The sequence below is a fragment of the Dromiciops gliroides genome, chromosome 1 (genome assembly GCF_019393635.1).
Source record: "Dromiciops gliroides isolate mDroGli1 chromosome 1, mDroGli1.pri, whole genome shotgun sequence".
In the NCBI taxonomy this organism is placed as follows: Eukaryota; Metazoa; Chordata; class Mammalia; order Microbiotheria; family Microbiotheriidae; genus Dromiciops; species Dromiciops gliroides.
The window spans coordinates 338,625,824-338,639,823 of NC_057861.1; the positions used below are offsets into that span (position 1 = coordinate 338,625,824).

The window sequence follows — 14,000 nt, forward strand, 5'->3', positions numbered from 1 at the left end:
TGTAGTAATTTTCCTAACCCTCAGTGAACTAACCAGAAGCCATAGCAATTTCAGGACTTGTTTCCAGAGAGCCCAAGCTTTTGTGCTCAGTTCATTTACTCAATATTGTGAGTGTGTGGAAGGGGAGTAAAGAAAATAAAGGGGAGAGAGAGATGATAATACAGATCATTCTTTTTCTTTAGGATTTTTTTTTCTTTTTTTCTTTTTCTTTAGGATTTATAATCAGAAGATGACTACTCTTGTAGGGACACTTCAGGTTGAGAAGATGAGGGAAGAATAGCAGCTGGTCACCGTGGAAGGGCTACCCGTGACAGGGTTAGCTAGGCTAAGGACTCCTATCACAGAACCTCAGAGCAGAACATCAAAGGTCATCTAGTCTAATCTGTATTTCTACAGAAATCCTGCTGAGCTGTAGGCATTGGGTCTTTATAGGAAGTCTCTAGATGGAATACAAGGGAGTTGTTAGGATCATGTGAAATAACATTTTGCAAGCCTTAAAAGACTATATAGGAGCAGCAAGGTGGCGCAGTGGATAGAGCACCAGCCCTGGAGTCAGGAGTACCTGAGTTCAAATCTGGCCTCAGACACTTAACACTTACTAGCTGTGTGACCCTGGGCAAGTCACTTAACCCCAATTGCCTCACTAAAAAAAAAAAAAGACTATATAAATGTTTGTTATTTATTATCACATGGAAGATCAGTCTTGGGGTTCCCTTGGAGGTTTCTGTGAAATCCTGGAATATGTGGCCCCCAAACCCCATAATCACAATAGCTAGCATTTATATACAGTTTCAAAATGCTTTAAAAAATATCTCATTTTATCCTCAAAACCACCACAGGATGTATGTGCTATTATTTTTCCCATTTTATAGATGAGAATATGGAAGCACACAGAGGTTAAGTGATTTACTAAAGGTCTGAGGCTAGATTTGAAAGCAAGTCTATTCTGACTCCAGGTCCAGCACTCTAGCCATTGTACCACCTAGCTCCCATTCCAGAGTGACCCTCAACACAGGAACTAGAACATTCTTGGGGGTCACTAGATGGAGAAGTTTGAGAATTCCCCCAGTATTGTTGTTCCAGACCAGAAGTCATCCTAGGATTTTAAACTGGAAAGGATAATCTAGACTATATACCCAAACTCAGGCCCAGAGGCCACCATTGTGGCCTATCAGCTGAGCTAGGGTTTGGATCAAGGTCCCCTGACCCCAAATCCATTGCTCTTTCTCCTGCACCGTGCTAGGGAGCCCCTTGGTAAACCACTACTGGAGCAAGTCCAGATTATTCTGACATTTACACCTCACCTCTGCAGGATGGCTCCCAGAAGTGACTTGGAATGGTCAAACTGGGCCTGCCACCTTGCCTGGGCTTCACCACGTGGGGTCAGGTGCTTTAAGACATTCTACTCACTGGCTTTTTGGTCTCAGAAAATGTAATATGGTGTAAAGCATCTCGTGGAGGTCATTACTCAGTGATACTGGATCTGTGTAACAGCTTCCTGGCACACATGGTCCCACCTCGGGTTTTTAATTATTCCTCTGTGAATAATCTGCCTTCATTGCTTGTCTGGGGAGAACACAGTGACTCAGCTTTTCCCTCGTTATGTTCATAGAGAAATGGCTGCTGTGTGTGCATGGTCCTCAGGCACCTTGCTTATGTAGCATTTGGGTTCCCCTCCCCCAGAGAGTTTTCCCTCAAGTGTGTCTCTGACCAATTTTTTATATATCAGGTGGGATATGATTCACGAGTGCAGGCTTTGATCATGGTTTCCTGTGTCGTGTCTTTTAGGAGCACACACACGCACACAAACTCACACATACATGCATGCACACAAAGACAAGTGAAAATTTTTCATAGTCTGAAAAATATTTGTCTCAAGCTAGAGGTTATATGTGAATTCTCTCCTCCTTTTCTGTCCTCCAACCTCAAAAGTTTGCCAAACAGGAAGGAGGGGGCCAGTGCTAAAGAAGGCTCACCATCATCAAAACAGAATCATAAAAAAAAAAACCCTTCTATTCCCTACCTTGTTTATAAGATTTGACAGAATTTATGAAAAGTTTTGTACTTAGACAGCACAGTGGATAAAGTATGGGATTTGGAGTCAGGAAAACCTGAGTTTGAATCCTGCTTCAGACACTTACTAGCCATGTCATGATGGGCAAGTGCCTTAACTTCTCTGTGCCTCAGTTTTCTCATCTGTAAAATGAGAATAATACTAGCACCTATCTCCCAGGATTGTTGTGAGAATCAAATGAGTTAATTTACTTAAAGCACTTTGCAAATTTTAAAGTGCTACTTAAATGTGAGGCATTATTAACCACAATATATAACCAGCAAAATAAATATGGAGGCATCATAAAATGTTCTCCCAGTACACCAGACTCAACTCCCATGACCTGTACTACCATCCACCAAAACTGTGTTGCTTCTATGATCTTGAATCCTACTTTGGAAAACGATGACATAAAATTCTCAAGGGATTTTACTTCACTTGAAACCCACTTTATTCCAAAAGCACCAAGATTCAGCTGGGAATATTCTTCCTTTTAGTTGTGAGTCTCTCTCTCTTTCTCTCTCTCATGTAGATATAGATATAGATATAGATGTAGATGTAGATGTGTATATGGATGTGTGTGTATGTATGTATATACAACTAAATATATTTCTGTATATATATAAAAGAACAGAATCTTGTTTTACAATGTATATACATAGTATAAACACATATGATGTGTGATAACATATCTCTTTATAGGTATATAAAATTATTGTTAGTTGAAACCTACAATCATCATTATAGTCAGAGGACATTGACTCTATAAGAAATATATCAATTCTGTTTCTGTATTTCTAAGTTGAGGAAAAAGTATCCTTCCATTGCTCAGCACAAGTACACAAGAAAGAAAAAAAAAAAGGACCAAAATAAGCTTTATATTTGCATCTCTACATTATCCCAGAAGGGGAAAAAAACCTGTTCTTAGTTAAGAATAGAAATGTTATATAGGAGATTAGCAATAATAATACTATAAGACCAACCACTCACATTTACTTTGAAATTTGCAGAGCCTCTATATGCCTCACAACAATCCTATACTTCAATCCTCTTCTGTAAAATGAGAATAATAATACTTCTATAGAAAGGTTAAAACCTTGCCCAAGGTACCTTTGTTAGTAAGCTTCAGAATTGGAATAAAATGTAAGCCCCTTAAGGGTAGGGATGGTTTCATTTTTGTCTTTGCATCTACAATGACTGATACATAGTAGGTGCATAATAAATGCTTGTTATTCTATTTTTCCTTTCCAGACTTCATGCCTGAATCTCCCTATCTTTCTCTACAATGCCCACAAAACCTTTCCACCCTGAAGGCTCCCTCTAGCCCTGGCCTTTACACTTTGGACTTACCTTCCATTCCTAAAGTCTACCCCCAAGTTTCCACTTTAAGGAGGATATGTCTTCATTCCTCTCCAAGCTGCAATCCTGATTATCCTGGCCTTTTCCTACAATGCCTCATTTCTGGGTACCTTCATTCTCTTCTCCCTCCCTCCTCCCCTTTCAGTTTTTTTTTTTTATGTCTTCCCCCATTAGAATGTAAGCTCTTTGAGGGCAGGGACTGCCTTTCTGCTTTTATTTGTGTTTCTAGTGCTTACCACAGTACCTAACACACTGTAAGCACTTAATAAATACTTGACCTAACTCAATTGGTTGATGTAGGCTCATCTAACTGTAAATCTAGCTTTGGACTCTGCCTGCAGAATTTCTGGGAGATACCCCTCATGGCTTCATTAAGTTACTCCTACCCACTGAGCAGAACACTTCAAGGTTTTCATGAGAACAGGGTAGAACCATATTAGTATTTTATATGACCATTGATTGGAATACAAAAATTGTATTTTTAAGCAAGGCATTATGGCAACAACAAAAAAAAGAGCTTTGATATTATGGTTCTTTGTCATGTTTTAGGATATTCTTTTTTTTTTTTTTGCAGGGCAATGGGGGTTAAGTGACTTGCCCAGGGTCACACAGCTAGTTAGTGTCAAGTGTCTGAGGCCAGATTTGAACTTGGGTACTCCTGAATCCAAGGCCAGTGCTTAATCCACTGTGCCACCTAGCTGACCCCCGTGTTTTAGTATATTCTTAAAGCCTTTGTTTGAGATTGTAGAGTTTGGTAACTAAGAGCCACATGAAGAATTTTGCTCTATTATACATAAAATATATAATTACACCATTATCATGAAACTTGCAATCTTCTTGGGATTTGACACTTACATGTAGTAGGCACACATACTTCAACTAACAAATGAATCAATCCATCCTTCCATAAGCATCCATTTAGCAATGATAGGCTAGGCATTCTTCTAAGAACTGGGTGTACAAAGACATGAGATGCCATTGTTCTCAAAATGTCAAGCCCTGGAACATTTCAGAGTCTCCTAAATGAGATCCATAATTGTTCCAAAGTGTTCAGCTTGACTAGCTACACAGGAAAAACAAATGAGGTGAAACATTCTTGTTGTTTAGACTGTGATATACAGTTGCAAGGCTGGATTATAGATCTGGCCCATCACCATGGCTCATGGACAACAATATAGGCCCAGAATGATATAGAAGAAAAGAGGCCGTCTGAGGAATTGACTTTGGGACATTTCATAGTACTTTTAGTGAATCAAAGCTTCTTCCTGAAGTGACCCATCTCTTTAATACCAATATTCATCTGTGGATGTTATGTCAGGTAATGCCATCTTCTCTGAAGAATTGATTTTAGGGATTGATTACTCAGAGAGCAATTGAGAAGCATATGGTTAGTGTGAGCATCCTGCTCACATATAGCATAATAATAATATAGCATAAATGAGGAACTGCACAGAAATATGAGGAATATCATCAGAGAAATATATAACTAGAAAAAAGGAACTCCTCAATGAGAATTGGTAATATATACACTTGCCTAGTCTTGAAAATCTGATTGAGAGGCTTTTAAACCAAAAAGAGAAAACTATTCATATATTTTAGGCTACTGAAATACCATGGGTAGTATCAATTACAACAAAAGAAACAAAATGGTAACAGAGAAGACAAGTCATTCACAGTCACCAATATCCAGGAAGGATGCCAACAAAAAACCCACATCCGTAGCTATCTAAAAACAACTGCACAAAGTATGAGTTATAGAGAAGGTGAAGTAGAGCTCTTAATATATAGAGGCAAGATAAACTTCACCAGTATCACTGAGACTTGGTGGGATGGGAATTACAACTAAAATATAGCCATGAAAGGGTAATGTCAATAACTTCAATGGATCTGACATTTCACCAATGTGGGCAATTTTTCCAACCGTGAAGATTACACCCAGTCCATATCCTCTTATCCTCTGCAGTACTGAGATATAGCATCCCACTGATCCCTCAGAGATGGGCTGGAGGGCTTTCACTGGCACCAGTACAGCACTTGGGCTATCCATCTATGAATATTCATACTCATTACGGACTATCCCACCTCCTTCTCCAAATATACATTCTCTGATTGATTGACATTACTCATGGTACTTTTTTGTACACAAACCATCACTAGTAATGTGCAATAGCTAACCAGCTCCTGCCATGCATTTTCCCCTTGCCCTTCAATTCACTTGAAATATTGACTTTTTGGAGACTGTGATGTTCCATGATTTATAGCCGTTTAATATCACCAGAATAGTGGTGTTGAAAAAAATGTGTTTGAAGGGAGTGTGTATGAAGGAGAGACTTGGGACTATTCAAAGTACTGCTCAATTTTCCAAATTTAACCCTCCCCCCCCCACTACCTTCTACTTGTTTAATTTGGCCTCTCACTGTCATTTTGTATGCCTATATCTATGATCTAGGGAAGGTAGGTATCACAGTGGATAGAGTGCCAGGTCTGGAGTCAGAAAGACATCTTCCTGAGTTCAAATCCAGCCTCAGACACTTACTAACTGTGTAACCCTGGGCAAGTCACTTAACCCTTTTTTTTCCTCACTTCCTCATTTGTAAAAAGAGCTGGAGAAGGAAATGGCAAACCATTCCACTATCTTTTCCAAGAAAACCCCAAAAATGTGGTAATAAAGGTCAGACACACCTGAAAGATAGATAAACAATACACATTTCAATAGGCAAAGAATAACAAAAAAGCAATTAAGCAATATTGTATAAGGTACTATACATAACTTCTGTTATATATACTTCCTATTTTTATTACTAAATACAACTTGACTATTTTTGTATAATTAAAATTTAATGTGATAATTATAACACTTCCCTGCTTATCTGAATACATCTGAACTTCCTATTGCTCTCTTCTGTTTTTTTTTTAAACAAAAGATTCAAGATGGTTTTTTCTTTCATGTTAGTATCACCATTATTTCCCTTCACCTTCTTTCTTTCCACCTCCATAAAAGCCCTCTCTTGTAATAAATAAGTATAGCCACACAAAACAAATCTGAAAATGTAGGAATCATTCTGTACCTCTAGTTTATCACCTCTACCAAAATGTGGGATACATGATTCATCACCTATCCTATCTTTGGAAGTTTTGATTAGCCATTGAGTTGATTATAGTTCTTTAGTATTTCACAGGGTTTTGTTTTTGTTTTTGTTTTTGTTTTAGTGAGGCAGTTGGGGTTAAGTGACTTGCCCAAGGTCACACAGCTAGTAAGTGTTAAGTGTATGAGGCCGGATTTGAACTCAGGTACTCCAATCTCCAGAGCCAGTGCTCTATCCACTGCACCACCTAGCTGCCCCAGTATTTCACAGTTTTTTATTTTTTTTAATTTTTTTGTGGGGTTAAGTGACTTGCCCAGGGTCACACAGCTAGTAAGTGTCAAGTGTCTGAGGCCGGATTTGAACTCAGGTCCTCCTGAATCCAGGGCCGGTGCTTTATCCACTGCGCCACCTAGCCGCCCCTCCCAGTTTTAAAAAAACAAACCCAACAACATTTTGTCATTGTATAAATTATTCTCCTGGTTTTGCTCACTTCACTCTATGTCTATTCATAAAAGTCTTCTATTTGTGCCTTTCATCATTTCTTATACATCAATAATGCTCTATTATAGTCATATATTAAAATTTTTAAGCCACCTCTCAACTGATGAGCAAGCACTTTGTTTCCAGTTCTTTGTTACAACAAAAAGTAGTTATAAACATTTTTTTTTGTTCATTTGGACCTTTTCCCTTTTTCTTTGACCTCTTTTGGGATATATGTTGAGTAGTGGTATCTCTAGGTCAATGGGTATACACAGTTTAGTGATTTGGGTGTGTATAGTTCCAAACTGATTTTCAGAATGGTTGGACCACTTTATCCCACATATCTTCTTTTTTTAAAAAATTATTCATCTATTTTTAACATTCATTTTTAAAAATTTGAGTTCCAAATTTTCTCCTTCCCTCCAGTTCCCCATCAATTAAGAAGAAAAGCAATGAAATATCAAATATACATGTGAAGTCATACAAAACATATTTTTGTATTAGCCATGTTGCAAAAAAATTAATTAAAAAGCAATAAACATAAAGAAAGTGGGGGGGAAAGTATCCTTCAATCTGTATACTGTTAAAGGCTAAAATTCTAGCTATTCTGTCTAAAATATCTAATGAGTGGTCACCAATAAATTATAAGCTTTAGCAAAAGTTTCGAGACAGCCAGTGATTGTGCTAGGCCACAGGACAAGCAAATATCACTTCCTGACACCAAAGAAAAGACACATAGTCTTGCCCTCAAAGACCTTCACCTCATGGCAGAGCTTTTCTACAGTAAATCTCCAGCAGGTGGCACCATTCCAATTGTTACAATACAGAGCTCATCAATTCTCTCTCTGGAGGTGGAGAGCATTTTTTCATTGTAGATCCTTTGGAATTGTTTTACACCAAATCTATTCTTGAAGAAAGTGTTCAATATCCATGGATGAAGTTTCTCAGTAATCTACAGGCTTTTGGTCTCATCCATTTCTTTTTTTTTTAATTTTTTTAAATTAAAAAAAAATTATTTATTTTTTACAGGGCAGTGAGGGTTAAGTGACTTGCCCAGGGTCACACAGATAGTAAGTGTCAAGTGTCTGAGGCCAGATTTGAACTTGGGTCCTTCTGAATCCAAGGCCAGTGCTTTATCCATTGCGCCATCTAGCTGTCCCTCATCCATTTCTTAATTCCAAACTATATTACAATATACTGTTTCCATCTTCCCTTGCACCCATTGTCACATTGAAGTCACTGAGGACCAAATCAGATATTGATTTGGTTTGGAGAATCTTGTCAAATTCTTCTCATAATATTTTTACCTTTTCATCTTCCTTAATGGAAACTGGTTCACAAGATGCAATTATCTCCATGGCGATCTTTTTTACTTAAGCTTATTGTAAAAAATACAAGATGAAAAGACTGAATGTTCCATGAAATGGTGTTTCTTATTACCTTTGGGAATAGGGTGGAGCCAACTTATTGGCCTTTCCAAGAACAGCCAGGTAGTCATTCTTCAATTTAGCTAAAACCTCCTTGTGTCTTCTGCTTTCATATGTAGCAAGAAGATCAATGTTAATATGGTTCCTTTCTTCCAGCAAAATAACTCAACTCACTTCTTGTTGGACAAAGAGCTCAAAAAGTTCAACTAATGTTTGAAAGACATTAAAAATATAATTAAAAAATTAAAAATATATAATTCATAAATGGTAGAGAGCAGCTCATTCAAAAGACTAGGGTGGATTAAAGGGACAATCAGTAGCATTGTACCATCTCAAGAAAATACACTCAGGAAAGAAAGAAATCCAGAAAGCAGATGAAGAAAAAATCATTTTTTGGTTTGCTTTTAGAAATATTTTATATTTTTAACTTTAATGACTAAATTAGCTTGATTTTCAATTTATTCATTTGTTCATTCATTCATTTATTTGCAGGGCAATGAGGGTTAAGTGACTTGCCCAGGGTCACACAGCTAGTAAGTGTCAAGTGTCTGAGGCTGGATTTGAACTCAGGTCCTCCTGAATCCAGGGCTGGTGCTTTATCCACTGGGCCACCTAGCTGCTCCTGATTTTCATTTATTTTAAAGTAAGCAATTCATTTTTCTATATTAGAAATTTGCTAATCATTTGCTCATTTCCTTCCCTCGTATATGCAGAAGCAGCTTGTCATAGTTGTTGTGATCAAGAACTGCTCTTCGAGTTAGGAAGACTGGTATAGAAATCTCCTCAAACACCATGTGAGCCTGAGCAAGTCATAACTTCTGTGTACCTCAAACAGCTGCTGAAGACTTATTTACTAAGTTGTGGGTATCCAAGGAGGTTTATGGAGACATGAAGACCCTAATCATCATTGTGTTGAAAGAGGACGAGCTTGGAATTCTGGGTAACTTTAATGCCAGAGTAGGCACAAACTATGACAGGGAGTCCTTGGGAGGAATGGAGTTGGAAACATCAACAGCCTTGATTAATTACTACTGAAGATTTGTGCATCTCATGACTTCATCACCAACACTGTCTTCTGTTTACCAATAAAACTTCATGGATGCAACCTTGCAACAAACATTGGCATTTAATAAACTCTAGCATTGTAAGGAGAAGAGATGGATAGGATGTGAGAGTGACAAAGACAATGTGTGGCACAGAGGGTTGGGCCAATCATATACTTATCCTCCTTGCCTATTCTAATTCCTTTAATTCCTTTTTCTTCTCTAATTGTTAAAGCTAACATTTCTAGTACAATATTAAATAATAGAGGTGATAATTGATATCCCTGTTTCACCCCTGATTGTATTGGGAAGGTCTCTAACTTAATCTCCATTACATATACTGCTTGCTGATGGTTTTAGGTAGATACTGCTTATTATTCTAAGGAAAGCTCCACCTGTTCCTATGCTCTCTAGTGTTTTTATTAGGAATGGGTGCTGTATTTTGTCAGTAGCTTTCTCTGCATCTATTGAGATCATCATATGATTTTGGTTGGTTTTCTTATTGATGCGGTTGATCATGTTGATAGTTTTCCTAATGTTGAACCAGCCCTGCATTCTTGCTATAAATCCCACCTGGTCATAGTGCATTATCCTGGTGATCGCTTGCTACAATCTCCTTTTAGTATGGTATTTTCAATGACGTTGTCCAACACCTTCAGTGGAAATGAAAATAGCATCAAGGTCAGCTACCGTATTGATGGTGAATTATTTAACTAGAGAAGTTTACAAGCCAGGACTAAAGTAGGAGAGTTGGCTCATGACTTTTTGTTCACAGAGGATGGTGCACTCAGTATGGATTGGTCCTCTGCCATTTGTACTAATTTTGACCTGACAATTAACACCAAGAAAACAGAAGTTCTCTACCAGCCAGCACCATACCATGTGAAACCATCAGTTATAGCAAATGAAGAACTTTTTTTTTCCTTTGGTGAGGCAATTGGGGTTAAGTGACTTGCTCAGGGTCACACAGCTAGTAAGTGTTAAGTGTCTGAGGCCGGATTTGAACTCAGGTACTCCTGAATCCAGGGCCGGTGCTTTATCCACTGTGCCATCTAGCCGCCCCTGGCAGTATACTTTCCAGGGATAATAGATAATGAGTTTGATGTATGCATTGCCAGAGCTAGCTCAGTGTTTGGGAGGCTTTGAAAGAGTATTGGGGGGGGGGGCGCAGCTAGGTGGCGCAGTGGATAAAGTACCAGCCCTGGATTCAGGAGGACCTGAGTTCAAATCTGGCCTCAGACACTTGACACTTACTAGCTGAGTGACCCTGGGCAAGTCACTTAACCCTCATTGCCCACAAAAAAGAAAAAAGAAAAAGAAAGAGTATGGGAAAGAAAAGGTATCAATCAGGCTACCATCAAACTGAAGATCTACAGTGCAGTTGTGTCGATGTCATTGTTGAATGCCTATGAAACCTGGACAGTCAACCAATGCCGTGCCAGAAATTTGAATCAATTCTATTCGAGTTGTCTTAAGAAGATTCTGAAGATCACCTGGCAAGATAAAATGCCAGACACTGAGGTTCTTTCTCAAGCTAAACTGCTGAGGATTCAAACTCTACTATATAGAGCACAACTTTGATGGGCTGGCCACATTGTTTAAATGCTGAATGTATGTTTGCCTAAAAGAGTTTTTATGGAGAACTTACACAAGGCAAGCATTCACATGTAGGTCAGAAAAAGCAATAAAAGGACACTCTCAAGAGCTCTCTGAAGAACTTTGGTATCAATTGTGACACATGGGAGCCTCTGGCACAGGACTGTCCAGCATGGCATATCTGCATCAAAAAAGATGTTGTGCTCTGTGAGCAAAGCAGGACTATGATAGCTCAAAAGAAATGTGAGATGTGAACATTTAGAGATATCTCCAACCCAAATATTCACGTGGACCATTTGTGCCCAACCTGTGGTAAAGCCTTCCAAGCTTATATTGGAATGATCACCCATAGTCAGACACATTGTACATTGATCCCACCATTGTGATGTCATTTAGTCCTTTTTGAATATGAGGGGAATTTCAAAGTTATGTTCAGTCATTTCAGTTTTGTTTGACTCCTTGTGACCCCATTTGGGTTTTTCTTGGCAAAGATACCAGAATGGTTTGCCATTTCCCTCTCTAGCTCATTTTATACATGAGGAAATTGAGGCAAACAGGGTTAGGTGATTTGCCCAGGGTCACACAGCTAATAAGTGTTTGAGGCCAGACTGGAACTCATGAAGATGAGTCTTTCTGACTTTAGGCCCAGGACTCTGCCCAATTTCCAAGTAGCTGTTTTGAAATGGGCCACTCAGTGGCAAGGAATTGGAAATTGAGGAGGTGCCCCTCAGTTGGGGAATGGCTGAACAAGATGTGGTATATGAATGGAATGGAATACTGTTGTACTGTAAGAAATGATGAACAGGTGGATTTCAGAGAAACCTGGAAGCACTTACATGAACTGATGCTGACTGAGATGAGCAGAACCAGGAGAACATTGTACACTTTATCAACAACATTGTGTGTTGATCAACTGATAAACTTGACTCTTCTCAGCAATACAATGGTCCAAGATAGTTTCAAAGGACTCATGATGGAAAATGCTCTCCAAATCCAGAAAAAAAGAACTATGGAATCTAGATGCAGATTGAACGATACTATTTCTACTTTTGTTTTTTCTTTTTCTTTTTTGAGGTTTTTCCTTTTTGCTCTGATTCTTCTTTCACAGCATGAATGATGCAGAAATATAGTTAATGTGATTGTACATATATAACCTCTATCAGATTGCTTTCTGTCTTGGGGAGGTGGGAGGAGGGGAGGGAGGGAGAAAAATTTGAAACTAAAAATTTTATAAAAACAAATGTTGAGTGTTGTATGAAAGGAGAGAAGGTGAGCACTCCCCTTGATAAGGATGGAAGAGGTCCTAGTGGCCTTTACAACACTTATACAGTTAAGGCATTGCCACCTACTCTGTGGCATCTAACCATGTTTTTTTTTTTTTTTTTTTTTTTTTTTTTTTTTTCAGTGAGGCAATTGGGGTTAAGTGACTTGCCCAGGGTCACACAGCTAGTAAGTATTAAGTGTCTGAGGCCGGATTTGAACTCAGGTACTCCTGACTCCAGGGCCGGTGCTCTATCCACTGCGCCACCTAGCCGCCCCTAACCATGTTTTTAAAAAAACAAAAAACAAATGTTGAAAACTATCTCCACATGTAACTGGAAAATAATAAAATACTTTTATGACAAAAAAAGAGAAAAAAATGGGCCACCCAGAATGCAAAACATACATTCCTATTTTGTCACCCATGGCCCAGGGGCCCTTGGCTCTAGATACAAGTAGTTTCAGTACTAGGGTAGCCTAACCTAGGATCAGGCTTTTCTCACATTCTCAGGTTCATTTTCCCCACCCTGAAATTCCAGGGAAAGTCTCTTGAACAAAATTGTCTTGTTTCTAGGCTCTCCACTGAAAGAGAACAATACGATAGCTACTAGAACTCACAGTACACAGGAGATAGTTAAAGAACAGCTATTCATTTCCTCCACAGCCAAAGAAATGCCTAAAACACAAAAGAGTCATAAGCACTCATTGACAAACACTCAAGACATGAATCAGTATAGCTCAGTGCTCTTATTACACTGTGCTAGAAGACAGAGACACCTGGGAGAGCTATGAAACTGCTGAATAAGTATTTCACATTTGCCTCTGGATTGGCACTATCTGAGAAGCTCATAAAAGTCACTATCTTCTGTCCAGCAGACCTGGCTCTTTAGTCTTTTCAGCTGCAGTATTCTATAGTGACCTTCTCCTCGGAGAAGCTCTTGTAGAAATCCCCTCCTGTTGTGCAATCAGCACTTAGCTTTGGAACTCTCAGATTCATGAAGCAGCTGACAAGGCTAGGTATGTCCATGTCTTAGGAAATCTCATTTGATGACTTAGACTCTGAGAAAGAGACCCAGAACAGAAAAGGCAGCCCAGGTCTTGAATTCCAGTTTCAGATTCACCTGGGAAGCATATCTTCTTATTACCATATGTGCATAGTCACCGTTATTCCAAGGTGGGGAGCGCAGAACTGGTGGGAAAGGGAGGAAAGGGAAGTCCACACCCTTCTCCAAACTTTGCTAGAGTTTAAGGATGAGATGGCATTGGCTGGTTCCTGACAATGAGGCCAACTCAAAGGGACTAGAAGTCATCAGTGCACCCTCCTTATACCCATAGCCTGAGTGGCTCTCTTTTGTCTCATTCACCAATTCTCTTTAGCACAGGTCCCAATCCTGGGTACATGTGAACATTGTTGCTGGCTGTGCACATCTTTTAGCAAGGGAACAGATTGTGTTTTCTTCACTGAACCAATGCGTGTAAGCTCAGCCAGCTTTCGAGGCAGTAGCCCAGTTCAGCGGGTCAGGGAATTTGCACTGATTACCCCTGTTACAATAAGACAGATTTTGAGGTAGGAAAGCAATTTGGGTTAGTTGATAGAGCATTGGCCTAATAGTCAGGAAACCTGAATTTGCCACTGGCGCTGTGGCCTGGGACAAATAATTTCATGTCTCTGGGTTCTAATTACCTTATCGACAAA

General features: G+C 39.0%; 1 non-coding gene across 1 annotated transcript; it reads left to right on the forward strand.

Annotated features, from left to right (window-relative positions):
* Window positions 1-12,291: 12,291 nt before the first annotated feature.
* LOC122737809 lies at window positions 12,292-12,419 on the forward strand. The gene has a single exon (XR_006354581.1). It is a non-coding gene; the product is annotated as a U6atac minor spliceosomal RNA (small nuclear RNA).
* Window positions 12,420-14,000: the final 1,581 nt, after the last annotated feature.